The sequence below is a fragment of the Pezoporus flaviventris genome, unplaced genomic scaffold (assembly GCF_033815535.1).
Source record: "Pezoporus flaviventris isolate CSIRO_AGI_PZ_B2104156 unplaced genomic scaffold, CSIRO_AGI_Pfla_v1 ptg000066l, whole genome shotgun sequence".
NCBI classification, from domain to species: domain Eukaryota; kingdom Metazoa; phylum Chordata; class Aves; order Psittaciformes; family Psittacidae; genus Pezoporus; species Pezoporus flaviventris.
This window is the reverse complement of record NW_026892614.1, coordinates 8138965-8155070: the sequence shown is the minus strand read 5'-3', so window position 1 is coordinate 8155070 and position 16106 is coordinate 8138965. Positions and strand designations below refer to the sequence as shown.

At 38.9% G+C, this 16106-nt stretch overlaps 1 protein-coding gene across 1 annotated transcript in view; it reads left to right on the top strand.

Annotated features, from left to right (window-relative positions):
• The window catches only part of SDCCAG8 (SHH signaling and ciliogenesis regulator SDCCAG8), a 110894-nt gene that overhangs the window by 46626 nt on the left and 48162 nt on the right, over nucleotides 1-16106 (top strand). The gene's annotated exons all lie outside the window — the stretch shown is intronic.

The window sequence follows — 16106 nt, the reverse complement described above, 5'->3', positions numbered from 1 at the left end:
CTAGCAAAAATTAGGGGTAGCTGAGGTGATACAGAAAGAATTATTTGTCTTAGTATTTTACTAAGGAGAAAAGTTTTCACTGATTATATATATGGACATAGTAAATAAACAGAATAATAAAACAAATACGGGAACTTTGGATTTTAATGTATGAAAATGGGACAGTAAATAATATGAATGGCTTAAGTGAGAAAGAGCATGCAGTCTATGTCTTAATGAGAAAGCAGAAAGTGCTCTGCAGAACTGCACTCTTTTCCAGGAGTCCCACTTCTCTGCTGCATCCTAGTTTTCAGACACTGTTGATTGATTACCAACTAAACAGCTTCCAAGTTAACAAAATGTACTTGTTAAAAATCAAGAAAAAGGTTACAATTAGCTATTCTAAACCACTGCCACAGAGTTTAAAATTGCCTTTTCCTGTCACCTTTCTTCCTGAAGCAATATGTTGCTTAGAAATCTTTGCTATTAACATGCATTTTCTGCTATTGAATCTAGTTAGTAATTCTAATTTGTATGTCTTCAAATGGCTGGGGAAATACAGAACTTGTGCTGTGTAGTTTTGATTGTCAGTCATGTAACTTTGCAGATGTCACGATGCTATGAGACTGACCATGCTTGTTTAAAGTTTTTATATTTTTTTTGCCCTAGTTTCAGCTTTCTTGTTATTTTTATTAGTTAGTATGATAGGAGAACCTTACAAAATTACTTAAGAAATCAGATTTAAATTGACATCACTTTGGCAAGGTTGAGTCTTGCTAACAAAGCTTATTTGAATCTGCTCTTCAGAAAGTAGAAACCATACAGATCTATTGTTCTTGGTTCATGAGAGAATAATCATTAAAAACCATGTCAATATGCTAGTGGAAAAGATCACATAAAAGATGCAAGATGTTAACAACTTGCTCAGATCTTAAAATGTCTTCTAATCTAATAAATTTTTTCACTATTCTTGTGTAACCCAGTCATCCTTAATTTTTTTCCTTCTTGTTTCAGAAAAAAAAAAAATCTGAAGTTATTATTTGTTTCAGCTGCAGTCAGATGTAGTTCCTGTTTGCATATGCCAAAGCAATTAAATAAATCTTAAGAAGTGAGGGAATCACTGAATTTCAAAATTGAACTTTTTCTATGCCATCATGCATTTTCTCAGGCATAGAGATAGGTGGATGGTTCGAGTTTTTTTTGACAGAAATGTTGTATAAAATTTGCCAGGAGATGTAACTGAGTAGAATTGAAGCAGGTTTAGTTTAGTTTAATTTTTTTACTATTCTTGTTGGCTTATATGAAACATTGCAAGCAGTATTGAATGCCAACTTGTAGGTGGGAAAAATTACTAAACAGTAGAAGAATCTTGGGTTCAGGTAATCCATCAAGCTACCCTGAATTCCCATGTCAATCCCTTGAGGAATTAAAGTTTATATTACAGTGAGTCAGCGGGTGGTTTAGTTCTTGATTATTTTTTTCCCACCATTATGTGATTTCTTCCTTATTTTTGAAAACGATACGATCTCTAGAAAGCAGCACATCTAAGAAAGTGGGGCTTGGGGAGTACAGTGGGGTTTAGCAGTGCTATAGCCTTCTTACCGTGTCCTTCCTGCTAGTTCAATGACTCCACTCCGCTAATTTGTTTTACATGTATAATAAATAAAGCACGTAAATCTGTCAGTCCACCTCTGGGTTCCTGTGGTGTGACTTAGTCACAGAATCTTTGGTGTTGAGCTGTATGTCGTCACCAGTGTTAGTTGTTAGAATTGCAGCATGTCTCATGCATTGACTTCCCTATTAAAGCTATACTATTAAATGGTAAAATGTACACTAACTTCTTGGTGATTATACATAGCCTTCCAGGCAGTTACACAGTACTTAGTGTTATCTATTGTTTCTTTTTCTAGTAGTATCTGTTAGCAGCACACTTACTGTCATGCTTTTTCCAACAATTCTAATGTGTCAGGAAGAGTCCATTGTCTGTGCTAGAAAGGAGACGCCATTCAAAGGAATGCCATTACTAATATTAAAAAGACTGAGATATGTTTTACGTTACCAGACCAGCCAATAACACTTGAACTGGGGAAAACAGGGACAGGAGAGAAGCAGAAATAATGTGTAAGCAGTGATTGTTTTTCAGTTTTTTTTTATATTCTGCTCATCTTGTACAAAACCATTATTTTAAAATGCAGGAGGAGTGATAACATGAACCAACTCTGATAACTAATGAACTTTTTAGATTCTGTTTCATATGTTTACTTTTCATTAAATTTGGGGACGGTTGCAACTATGTTGTTGTGATTCAGTCAACATTTATTTCTATCTGGTTTTCATATACAAAGGCATCGGGATGCCAGAAAATAAACTGTTAACGGAGAATTAACTTCTTTGGCACGCTTTCATACTTATCTTCTAAATTAAAGAAAATGAAATGGGCAGAAGCAGAGTGTAGATTACCTCCTTTTTGTCAAAAATGGTGGGAATTTGAAAATTAATAATAAAAAAGGGAACAGATGCAGTAACATGCCAGAGGGAGATTAATGTGGAGAGTAAAATCTGTGAGCAACAAAACTGAAGCAAACTGAATCAGTGGGAGGTAGTTGTACAATCAAAATCAGGATAAAAGAGAAATTACAAACAACCCTGCACTTGTCAAAGTAGTAGTAATGAAATCCTGACTCTGCCAGCAGCGAGAACCTGTGTTAGCACTTTGGGGTAAGGCCGGGAGCCGGGTGCCAGGTAGGAGGGCAGCGCGAGGCTGCTGGGCGGCAGCCATCGCGTGTGGAACAGATGGCGGGGAAAGCTGGCCGGGGAGGGGCTCCTTCGCAGAGCTAATCAGACAGTAACGGATAGGGCAGCTGGGAGGACTGACCACCGAGAGGCGAGCGGCGGGGTAGCCGCAGCCTTCCACGATGTGTGCAGTGGTGTGCCCGTCGGCCAGAGAGAAGACCTTGCAATGTCTTTTCTGTGCGGCAACCGCACAAACTTTGGAGGCGTGCGGTGGCCCTCACCCTGTGGCGGGGAGCAGCCTGCCTCTGCGGCCTGCGGGGCTTGGAGCTCGTCCCTCTGCCCCTGCCTCTGCCCCTGCCTACCTCAAAAATACGTGTCTTCGCTCTCGGTCCCGCCGCGTGGGAAGGAGACGTGTTTTCGTGTTTTATCATTGCAGCATGTTGAATCCAGAATTTAGCGATTGACAGAAATGCAAAAACACGTGGGTCCGGGGACCGATCCAGCAAACCCATAAGAAAACTTTGCTCTTGTTGAAAGCGGGAGAGCTGGAGGTCGGCACCTTCCCACAGGGTTGGGCCCCTACGATGAATGAAACCAGTTTTCTGATGTTTTATTTTTGCTTGGAGGAGGCACTTCCCTCTTCGTAAATGAGAGCTTGTGAGGAATGAATGGGGGTCCAAGCCTTCTGATCTTGAGTCACATGAATAATTTGACTCACGTAAGAAGTAAAGATCAATAGGATTTCTTGTGCAAGTAAGAGGTAGTCATGTGCGAGAGGATTACGAGGTCATGCCCCATGTTGATGACTGTCAGCTTGAAAGAGAAAGGAAAACAAAATTTTATCAAGGAAAGGGGGAAATAAAATCCTGAAGTGTAGCAAGGGAGGCTTGACCTGTTACTGCCCGGTCCTGTTTGATCGGGATATGTGATACTGTTTTAGACAATTTCAACAGAGAAATCTGCATCTGCTTTTTGAACTTGTGTATCTCTGTCTGCAGAAGGTTTATAGCTTGGCTCAGTTATTCATTTTGAGCAGGGAGGGGAGGAAACATTACAGGGATTTGAAATAGGTGGTATAACATAGCCATATGCTATTTATGCAGCAGTTTCTGCAATAAATCTAATTTGGTGCTGTCAAAAAAAAATTAGACTTATTTGGTATAGCAGCACATTAGTAAATGATTGTGGTAGCTTTGAAAGTTGTCATTCACTCTGCTTTACTTGCAATAGAATCTTGCAAACCTTTTTTTCCCTCTCTGCTTTTCTCCTGAGCAATTCTGTGAAAATGTCTCAGTTCTTTGTCCTGCAGCTGTAGAAACTGCAAATATTTCCACAGCTGAAAATAAGGTCTTGCTCTGAGGTAATTGAAGAAGGGGATGGAAGAAAGAATATCCTGTGTTGTTAGCAATTATGTGAATGTATAGGTGGAAAAATCAATAAAGTGGTGGGGCATAAACTTCTCCCTTGCCTACAGGTTTCATAGTGCAGCTGAAATTGTTTATCTGATTATACAGCATGTAGATAAATTAGCTGCTCTGCGTTATTATAGAAGGTAAAATATTTTACCTGCCATGATAAGACCATATGCTGCCTTATGAAGACTGATACTGAGTGATTTGAAATAGATCGGCTCTGTAGTCTTCTGGCAGTGCCTTGTAGAAATTTTGAAGCTGATACACTTTGTATAAAGATAATACACAATTATTTATGTATTTTTCTATTTAATTATTTAAACATATTTAAGATGCTTGTACAAACATGTAAAGGCCATTGATGAAGTTTAAAAGGGAAAGAAAGAAAATACAAGTGAAGGAGTAAAGAACAAATCCAAACTCATGTGTTAATTTTGAATATGAAAGGCTTTATAAATTACCTGTTTTCTTTTTCATTTTTAAAGGGTTTAAACATGGTTGACAATTGAATTTACTTTCTACAATACAAAGTTCTCAAGGAAAAGGCAATATTACGTTTTCAGATGTTAGTCTTAGATTCAACTAAATTTTTCTTCATGGCATTTAAACTGCAACTGGTCACATCAAATTTCTCTAATGATTTCATCTTTTATACATCGCATCAGGTTATTGAGGCAGCCAAATTACTACTGCATGTAGAGTGTGGTTCAGGAGCAGTGACAATACTTAAAGCGCTTTGGAGCGAGCAGTGAATTCAGATGAAATACAGAAGAGACTCGCTGCTGTAGAAAACAAGCATCTTTCTAAGAGCTTTGTTTTGAGCAGTTATTATTCAGCACTAACAGTAATAAGTTTATGCATGTGTATCAAATATTTACTTTGATCTCATTCAAATTAGGCTTTCTATTTGTGTGACTAATGACAACAGGATAATGATTTATTTTTTGAACCGTAGAAATCTTTCAGACACATGTATTCAAGGCTGCTGGATGTTTTTTGCTGAATTTGCTACTGGAAGAATCATTCTGATTTTGATCTTTATTTTTGACTTGTTCTAAGGGTTTTTTTCTCAAGTACCTCTGAAAGCTTGCTTTTACAGTAAGCTAAAATGTACCATCAGCACTTGGTATTTGTGGACTTAAAGAATTTTAGAAGCTGCTTTGTGCTTTCAAAATTGTATTCAAAGTTGTTTATTTTGTGCAGTCATGGTGATTGCTGGTTTGGCTTTTTTTATTTATTTTTCTCCTTTCTCTTCTGTGTAAGATTCTGCTCCTGAAATTCTTGCCTAGAAAAAAATTCAGCAGGGAACCCAAAGGGTCCTCAGCTGGGGACTTCATCAAACATGACATTCAAGAGCATCAGCCTGTAGGTTGTCATCTCTGGAGAAGGTAGCTGATGAATGGAGGGAGGAGGAAAAAGTCACCTGAGCACACTAACTTTGGCTGCCTGGCTGCTCTCCTCATCCCCTTGCTCAGTGCCCTTGTGCCAGTGATTGGTCACGAGGAGCGCGTGAGCTGGGAGATGCCTGTCCTGAGTGAGCAGATGAGCGCAGCCTCTGCTGTCAGCTGCCTGACAGGGCTGACCTCCTTCCCCTGGCTGTGCTGGCAGCGTGGCAGGAATAATAGCATGCCACTGTTGCTTGCCCCCGTATTCCGGGCGGTTTGAGTATCAAACTACATTTTTGTAGAAATAGGAGCAAGTGGTGTTGATTAGCTTCTCCTTGTTCACGCACCTTCTACAGTGCTTAAACCAAACTGGGGGATATGTCTCTCTATAGTTGGGTGGGACACCGCTGCATATTCTTTTTGTTCCAGAGTTCCTCTTCTATTGCCAGTGCTTTTGTTTACCTGCATGTAGTTTCTGATGGAAGACGATCACAGCATCAGAAAACATTCCTTTGCAAATGCAGGGACTAATCCCCATATAAGCAGTATTAAGTTATTATTCAGCTAAACTTGTACAGTATTTGTCAATGCAGTTTTCATTAGAGCCAGATTCAGACCTAACATAACTGCATTTCTGCTAATGAGATTGGATTACCTCCTGGGTTTGCTTCCAGAAAGCTTTACTTTAAATTCATTTCTTTGTAAAAGGGTAATAAAATCAGTGATTTGTTACAGTTGCTTACAAAACTTGAAACATTTTTTGGTACTGTATTTAATCGCATTGAAGATTTTATTCTTTTTAAAGGATACCAAGTGAAATTGAAAGGTGTTTCTTATTTTAGAAGAATGAGATTGTTGAGGAGGTTAGTTAATAACTCAGGAGCTTGTGGTTATCAGAATGTATTCCTGAAAAGAAATATGGGCACAGGAATTGCTAAAAATAATGTGTCCTGTTTGACAATATGAATTTACTCTCAGCCCTGACAAAGAATCTTTACAATTTGTCTCAGTGTAGAAGGCACTATTTTAACAGAGTTGCATATGTGCTTTATACAAGGCTTGAAAACAGGAAAAAATATTCAGGATTTTTTTCCCCTTTAAATAGTGTTGCACTTGAAACATCAGTAGGTAAGTTTAAAAAAAAAAATGCTGCAGATGAAATAATTTACAGTGAATGCTGTTGGCTGCTTTAAGGTTTTACTGTAAACTTACTCAGCTGTTCCCATTTTCTCTTTACAATTTTAGACAGTATCTTTGTTACATGGTGTTAGAGCTAGAGTAGAGTGAGAGTCAGAAGCTTTCATTTATTCTTTTATTTGTAATATTTTTATTAGCCTTTTCCACTTCTCTTAATAGCTCTGGAAGCCTTTCTTAGATTCTGCTAGCCTTTGCAAGAATGTACAGATACATGTATATGAGGAAAACCACATTAGTTGTTGGAGTTAACAAATTATTAAAATCTGTTCTTTTGCTGCTGTATTATTTCTCCTATACCCCAGACCAATCTTCACAAATACAGGACTGTAAAGAACTTCATCTGCTGCTGGTTAGCAGAAGTGGATTTAAATCCACACCGACAGTTCATTTGACAATGACCTTGAGGGGCTTTGCTTCTTGAGGAAGAAAGCAGAAGCTTGCAGTAAACAAAGTTCACTTCTGACAGATGGATTGAATGACAGAAAGGTTGCGAGTGCCAGAATAGCCCTGGCAGAGGAGGAAATGTTCAGTGGAATCCAACAGGAGAGGAGGTGTGAACAGGTGCAGGGTTGCTGACGGAAGGGGAACCAGATGGAAGGAGCCAGAGCCAGTTTATTTAAAGGAAAAGGCAGAAAACACTGAAAGGCTGTGCGATCAGTGGCTAAAAGTGTGCATGGAAGAAGGTAAAAATTCACAAAGCAAAACTGCACAGTGGGATATCTAGCACTTAACATAATGGTAGTAATTTGTGAGTTCCATTTTAAAGTTGCTATTGAAATATGTTTCTCCCTTACTCCTGACAGCATAAAGAAGAGAAATTTATAACCTGACCAAAAAAAAAAAAAAAAAAAAAAATTAAAAAAAATCTCCAAACTCCTAAACTGTCACACTGCCTGTCCATTATTTCTAATACTCATGTACAGACAGTTACAATCAGGGTAATACAAAAATGATGCCACAGTTGGCCAAAACAATAAAAGGCACATAAGGCTGGATTCTTATTTTTTAACTCACCTGTTCATATCTAGCTCTTGTGATATGTGGGTACATAAACATGTCTTTTGCTGGTGTGTTTCTGTAATATCCAGAGTAAATTGACAGCAGTCAAGTACAGTGTAATGTTAGCACAGGATTTCTCATCTGTCTTGCTTTTGGTCACAAGTTTGTCAGTTTGCTAGAATACGCAGTATCTCGCTGTAGGATGGGGGTACAAGACTAGCTTATTCCAGATCAAATTCCCTCAGAATCAAATATTGTCTTTCAATCCTGAAGAATGCTGCATTCTTAAATTATTCTGCTTCTTCCCAAGCTGTTCATACGAGGCTTGGTCCTTTGGAGGCAGAAAGAACTGTTCCTCACTTCAGCAGTGGCTGGAGAGAGCTAACAACTCAAAAAGTATCAGGCCTATGGTAGCTTAATTGGAGGTTGAGTTTCTAAGCCTGATGTCTCTGAAAAATGTAGGTGGCTGTTCAGCAGTCATTCATAGTGCATCCGTGATCTACTGGATCATTCAGCTATGCTGAGCTGATTCGGATCAGGTGTGAGAACAGTCACTTTCCTTTTGAATTAGCTACAGCATGCAATGCAGTGTGTGTGCTGACTTTATGCCAGCTGCAGTAGGACAGATGATACCTGATTCAGCATAAAGCTTGCTGGTTAACGTACCAAAAATACTGGTTTTTTGAGCAAATGTAAATTGGCAGGGTGAGTTCAGAGCAGATCAGGTCTCTGCATCATTTAGCTGCATCATTTTTTGATTCAAAGGTGGGAGCCTGACAGTTGGAGTTGCTGTATTAACAAGCTGGGCCTTGGAGCACAGAGTAACAGTTGTTTGAAGCTGGTCTAAAGTCTCGGCTTCTGCTGAAAAGGCAAATCCCTGGAGTGGTAGTATGTGGCTATATTTGGCCACATATTGCCAGGCTTTTGCTTGTGGAGACACTGGAAGACAGGCACCTGTATGATCAGGTGGTTCAGGGAGTTAATCAGTTTGAAAACCAATCATTTGCACTTGCAGAGTAAGTTGCATGAGTGCTAATTATAAGAGGATGAAAAGAGGGACTGCACCTTATACTGGCAATGTCACAGTAGGCTGGCTTAAGTCTGTCCTGAAGCTGCATTGTAAGGGACAGCTGGTGCCAAATTCAGGAATCACGAAAAGTCAAGAAAATTACTCCTTTATTTTAAATATAGTAAAAATAATTAAAACAACTTTGTGTATACAGAGTAAATGTAAGAATCTTGTATGGGAAGCAAAAATTTCAATAGTCAGCCGTTTTAAAAGTTGTTTGTGGCACAAAGGATACTCCAGAGAAAAGGGTGCAACACTGTGAAGAGCTTAAGGGCTACATACTAAAAATTCTTCTCATGTTGCATCTTCCCATGCAATTTCCATTCTGTATTTAGTTGTCTGTTTCTGTAGGGGCCTTATCAGCCAAACAGTTCACAATCTGATGGCAATAACCACTGCAGGATGGCTGTTTACTTACAAGGTATGTATCATGCTGGTAAGGCTTATAGATACGCTAGAAAAATTAGATTTGGTTTTCCAAGTCAGTATATTTGACCTAACGTGAGATGTTAGGTACTGTTAGAGACCCTTTTTTTTTTTTCTTCTCTAAGAATGAAATAGAGAGCAGTTAATGATGATATTTGTCTGTGACTTAGTATACAGAGATCTATCCAGGCTGAAAAGTTGTTACTGTCTACCTTGAGGAACTGGTATTTTTCTGTATGTATCTTAAAGGCATAACACCAGAAAAATAAAATCATCCTATAGGCTAGGTGTTTGTAAATTCTCTTTTATGCTGAATTTAAAGTAAGAAGTTCAGTCCTTTCATTTTGTTAAGACCAAGTAGACAGCAGTAGAGGTGGAATATACCATCAGTTATGTATATACACCAGTTAACTACGTTCAAGATTCTTTATATCACACAAACTTAAATAGGAGTAACACTCTATGTCTCTTGGTTCCCATACCAGTACAACTTTTCATATTTCTCATGCCCTTCAATATCTCCAGTTAGTGATAGTTTTGAAGTGGTTCTTAAGCACAACAAATACTAACAGAGTAGGAATCTTTTTCACATGCAGGCATTAATACATAATTATCTTCTGGTGCCTCCAGGTTTAAGGGTGTCCTGGGTTCAGCAGTAGCAGTCATTTTTCTCCTTCTTGGTAGCTGGTGCAGTGCAGTGTTTTGACTTTCAGCTCGGGAACAGAGCTGAGAACAATGATGTTTTGGTTTGGCCAAGGACTTTGTGAGCCTCATGCTCTGCCAGGGGGAAGGGGAAGCCGGGAGGAAGCAGAGACAGGACACCTGACCCAAGCTAGCCAAAGAGGTATTCCATACCACAGCAAGTCATGCCCAGGAGGTAACTGGGAGTTAGCCGGAAGGACTGGGAGACTGCGGGGTTGGAGGAGGTATGGGTCGGTGCTTGGTCGGGCTGGGGGGGGCGAGTTATCGGTTGGCTGGTGGTGAGGTGATGTATTCTCTTCCCTTGTTATTTCCTTTATCATTGTTATTATTGGTGGTAGCAGTAGTGGTTTGTGTTATACCTTAGTTACTAAACTGTTCTTATCTCAACCCGTGGGAGTTGCATTCTTTTCGATTCTCCTCTCCATCCCTGTGGGAGTAGGGGGAGGGAAAGAAGGGGGGGAGTGAGTGAACGAGTTACCTGACTGGGTTTAAACCACGACAAAGGGCAAAGTGGGAGTTTTAGACTTAGTGTTTTATTATTTCTGTAGACCTCCTAATATTATGTAAAATACATATATATATATAAAAGTTATAAGGTGGTTCCAATGGCGTAGCTGCATTCTAAGCAAAGAAAGCTGGGAAAAAAATAAAATCCGTGGTAACAAGAAAGTCATATGCAATGATTTTCATTTCAACAAAATTGAAATTCCCAGGAAAAAATACAAGGTAGTATATAAACAGTTGACATCATTTGGATTCTGGGAATAGGGATAGAGTTGGGTTGTTATTTGCATTGTGGGGAAAACAGTTTTAAGCTAATTTGTCAAATAATTGTAGTTAGACTCTTGCCAGAGCTGGAAATGGAGGCAGAGCTTAATCTTGGTTTCTCCCCACAAGTATTTTTGAAGTGTTCTTGTGAAATAGTAGTAGACTGGCAGAGATGTATTTCCCAGTCTTTTATCTCAGGTAGGGTTAAAAAGTTTTGCTTGTTTGGTTCATTAACTTCAAAGATATTTGTACTTTACAGTTATTTCTGTAGCATCTTCTTTCTAGATCCGTATTTAAAGAGCTGAATCAATTCAAAGCCTTAATTTTGTACCACTTTTAAATGCTTGACCTTTACATAACTTTTCTAATTGCTTGTAGTAGCTTCTGCTTCACATGGTTATGAGAAGAAAAGTCTGACATTTCATTATTTTAGGAAACTCTGTATCTCTCAATTAATGTAACTAAGCACCTTATACTATAAAAACAAAAACTGTGGTGTTTTTTATCATGTTTTGGTTTTTGACGCGTTTTCTCACAAACAGGACCACACGCATCCTCAACAATGGTGCAGCCCTCCAATTCTACCAATTGAATTAATAATTAGGTGTCTGCAAAATTTGACCGTGCAAATGTAGATTGTACTGAAGCTTACCAAGCACAGTGTGCTGGCTAGGGCAGTTTCCAGAAACTTGTGCTTTCCACTGAGAAGACCTGGCAGCCAGCTCCCGAATCAGCATCCAGTCAGCTACCAGAAACAGTCATGAAGAGCAACTCAGTGGGTAATTCCCACAATGGGATACAGGAAGGGCAATTTTTCAGCTCCTTGGAGAGGTTTAAAGAAATGACCTGATCACGATGCTTTTAAAAGGTATCTCTACACGAGTCATGCACAAGCATGCATGTGTGCGTCTTTTTTGATTTTTTTTTTAGCATAATAACGTTCACTTTATGCCTCTCCTTCTGCCCTATGAAAGCACCATGAGCTGTAAAATCCAGCCAGTCCAAACATGCTGTAAATGCAAACATGCATTTACAGATGCACAGAAAAAATCAAAACCTTTATTACAAAAAATCAGGTGCCAAAAAATCTGTAGTGTTTTGTAAGAGAAAACTAGGAAACACTGTCCAGCTATGTCCTCAGTCGTAGCAATCCTAGGCATTAACAAGGGCCTATTTGATGAAGATATGTCGGCGTTACAAAGGAAATTAACCAAACAACTAACGCTAAGCAAAAGATCCCTAGAAACCTGGCTTAAGGGGAAGGGAGAAATCTCGTAACCCTGAGTCCTATTATAGAGTTGATCCAAACGTATCAGCAAGGTACATGCTCTACAGCTCTGTTAATTTAGAAGATGTGGAAATCAAGAATTTTGAATCATAGCTACACTTAAAACCAGTATTTATTTGTTTACCTGTGGAATTTGGAGACTTACTGTGTCCTAGTTCCTTATCTAAATGTTTGAAAATATTAAGACTTCAGATTAAGACTTCAGATAGCATAAGAGAAAACTCTGTAAATACATACTCCATTATAAATAGTTGAAGATACTGCAGTGCCCAACATATGATCTTATTCTAGATACATTCTTTTATGATCTTTATCATTGTAGTATTTGAATACTTACTGATAGTAAAGTAAGAGAGTACAAACATTTTTCTCATGTTTACCCTTAAAGAATAAGGTAGGTATTGTGATCTCTTGTTTCTGTTGTTTTGGGTTTGGTATTTTTTTTTTTGAGGGGGGAGGGGGGTGGATTTGGTTTGGGGTTTACCATGAATACTGTTTGGGGGTTTGCTGGGGGCTTTTTCCTGTCTGTAAGGATATATTCTGATTTTTCATTTTTCCCTCAACACTTGTAGCTGAAATAAGAATATCAACATGTACTAAGGTGGCTTAGAAAGCTGTGTGTAATGGACAGTCCACTAGGCCTGTATCATGGAAAGATTTCAAAGTAGACTGAATAAAATATAGCTGAGCCTTTGTACCCAAAGTTACTGGTTAAATCTTTATGGTTTCTAGTAGGGTTTCAAGTCCTATTTTCAAGTGTTATAATTGATTTGTGTGCCCCCAGGCCAAATTTTGTTAAAGGTACTGGGAATTAAGTGCTTGGGTACATTCCCAAAACTGTTTTTCAGTTTGGTATGAAGAAGCTTGTGCTACACATTTATTTTCAAAAATACTGGGAGTGAAGGCCCATTTCCTCTGAAAGAGCTGAGGGAGGCCTCAGCTGAGTGCTTTCCCTCTTCCAAGGTTTTGTTGTGCAGTAGTCCACGGTGATGGCCCACTTGGCTACATATGAGCTAGGAAAGAGATCTGTGCTTGACCACTGAGGCATGTACTGAAAGTATCAGTGTTAGAAAACTCAACCGGTCTTCTTGCTGCCCAAGTATGAGTGTTGGTGCTTGAGTTTCAGGCCTGGTCATTATTTAGACCAACAGTTCTTTGTTAGTTCAGATACCTGAAACGTTGGGAACACTAAATGCCAACTAGTTCTTAGTAATTTATGAAGTCCAGTTTAAAGTAAGTGTATATGGAAGTCTAAAATATATTACATTTTTAACTGTAATTAATAAACAGTAAACCTGTCAAAAGTAAGGTTATGATAACCTCTTATGTGCCACTGAACTGAGATAACTGCTAGAGTATTTTAATTTGTCCAATTGAGTTCATAGTCCTTACTAATGGATCCATTAGCTTTTTACAAAATGCCACATGTTGATCTCATGGAAAAATCAAATAGTCAATATAGAAAGCATGGTTGTTTCACATCGTAGTTACTCTGTTAGAAAACTTACTGCCAGCCTCCAGTCAGAGGCCTGATTCTACTTTGAAACTCATCCTGTATTATTTCATTTTGTATTTTTACTGTTAGCAAAGCAAAAAGACACTTGCAGAAATGCTTACTATTAATATTGTGTTGTGAAACACAAAGTTTTATCAGTCTTAAGTTCTGTTCTTTCACTGTCAAAAATCAACAAATTATTTATGCCAAACGTCTTTCACATCACTACTCTTTTCATCCTTCCTTATTCTTTACTGCAAAAAGTAGAACATTTGCACGGTACTGAAAATGGATCTGTGATCCGGCTTTTATTTGTTAGTGGTGGGAAAGGTTTGCCAGTGGGTTTTATTATTAAATTTGGTGGCTTAAATTCAGCCAGCATGCTTTTATGTTAGCTTTCCAGTTCTGTTAAATATCCAGTTCTTTGAGATATGTGAACAAGTTAGCAAAGTAGACTGCTCTTGACAGCTGTAACTCAGGCTCAAAGCAATCCGTGCTTAGAAAGAAAATCACTGTGGAAAACATGCGCCTCAGAGCAGGGATCAAGGAGAGTTTGAATTTGCCTCCATGTGAATGATTTTTTGGGTGCTTCTGACTTTACGGAGAAAATGGAAGTCACCATGAGTTCATTGCTTCTGCTTTAGTAAAACTGATCAATGTAATGGCCAAATCCAGTCTATCCAAACTCAGGCCTTCATTTTACAAGGGGTACTGTGTGAAAGAATTATAATTTTTGCTACTGTCTCTGTTTCAGTGTTTGCATTCCAGCAGAGAAAAGGTGGTGCAGTTTAACTACTGTCTCCCTTTTTTTAATGTCTATAGATGCTTTTAAAAGTTCTGGTACAATTAATCTTTAGCTGTCATTTCTATTTCTGATTTAGATCTTGCCTGTGTCATCAAAATTAGGCTGTTCTTGCTTTGCTTTTGTTGTTTCTGTGCTTTCCTTTAGTCAACGTGAGAAATTATGGAGGTTTTGTAAGAGGAAACTTCTGATATCTTCACATTAATGCTGGAAGGGTATAATTGTTTCCTTCTGTCTACAGTCCATTTTAGTCCAGTTTTCGTTTTTCTTAAGTCAAGCTCAACTTCTGTCACAATTCAGAGTAATTGCAAATAAGCAGCCAGTGTCAAACCTTCTAAAACTCCTGCAGTATTTGCTGGTTGTAGCAGGAATGTTACTGATAGTTCCTGAAATCTCTTGGGCTGCCTTCCCTGTGTTTTGACCATGATAGGGTTTTTGTTGTTGGTCTGGGACTTTTGTCTCCCTGTTTATGTAGAGTGTGTTGGGGAATTTTCCGTAGGAGGGCAGAGAGTTTGAACTTAGCGAGCAGGGAAGGTGTCAACTCAAGGTGTGGGTGAAAGACTTGCATGCAGTTTAGACAGCTTTGTCTCCAGGAAACTTTTTCATTCCTCAGCAGCCCTGAGCACCTCAGGTATTGCTTTCTGTGGCACTGGATATGTCTCAATCCTAATTTTTAGTACGTGCTAATCAAGACTAGTCAGCTACCCTTCTATGTAAGACTTACCGGTGTTTTCCTAGTCTTATAGTTGAGCTTTTATCCACTATATAAACTCATCTCTTTTCACCCGCCCCATACACACTTTAGCCATAGGGAACTCACCATGCATCCATGGTTTCTGAGCTCCTGCCGGTTTGCTCTAGTAAGTAGCACAGGTGAGTGGCTTTTTTAGAGGGGTCCAAACAAGAGCGTGTTTCCCATTAGCATGTGTTAGCATGTGTTTGACAGGAGAGACCCTAGCACTGAGGAATAGACCTTTAGAGGCTTGCCTTGAGCTGGGAAGCTTGATACATGCTGAAGGCTACCCCCAGCAGAAAGCTAGTCAGCCAGCTGTGTGCCACAGGATAGCACAGCACCCAACTGCACACAGCCATCTCACATGAGACACTATTAAATAAAATACTGTGCTACTGCCACTTTCTTTAGCTGAAAGTATCTGGGGGATGTGTTAGGTGCTGGTGTGGTTTTTTGAGCAGTCCAGTGCTCATGACAGCTGTCTGAAAGTCAAATGATGTTTGAAAGGGGTTTAAATAATCTGGTTCCCAGCAAATATGTAAAGATTTTTCCATAGTGCTTTCCATGTTTGGAGCTTACGCTTGGGAAGTGATGAAAGCATCACTCCTTAGGATAGCCCCAATATGGTTACAAAGCAATTTGGAGAATGTGATAAAGTGCAATTCAGTGTATGAAACGTCCTTCAAAAATGTGCTCTTCTTTCCTTAATGCTGTAGTATTCTTGCTTTCTAAATGTATTCTCTTTGTCAAATCATTCTCAGTCTTACCTCAAAAAAAAACCTGCCTGTGATTTCAAAGGGAGTTTTGCCTAAGGTAGGGCTTGCAACATCAGGACCAGGAATTAGTGTAATGTGACCCACCATTTGTATTGCTTTGGGGTAAATTTAAGAGAGAAGATTTAACATTGTGTGTGTCATGCTGAGATATTGCAATATCTCAGATGGGTTATTAGGCACCAATCCAAAGGTTAAGTGCAGCAACCACATGAGATGTGGCTTTATCCTTACATGATCTATGCCAATGTTCTGTTTTGTAGTCCCCTGGAATAGGTATTATCCCTAGAATAAGCCAACATGTTTAGGAGACTTTACTGAAACCTATCCCAAGGTATTTTCAGT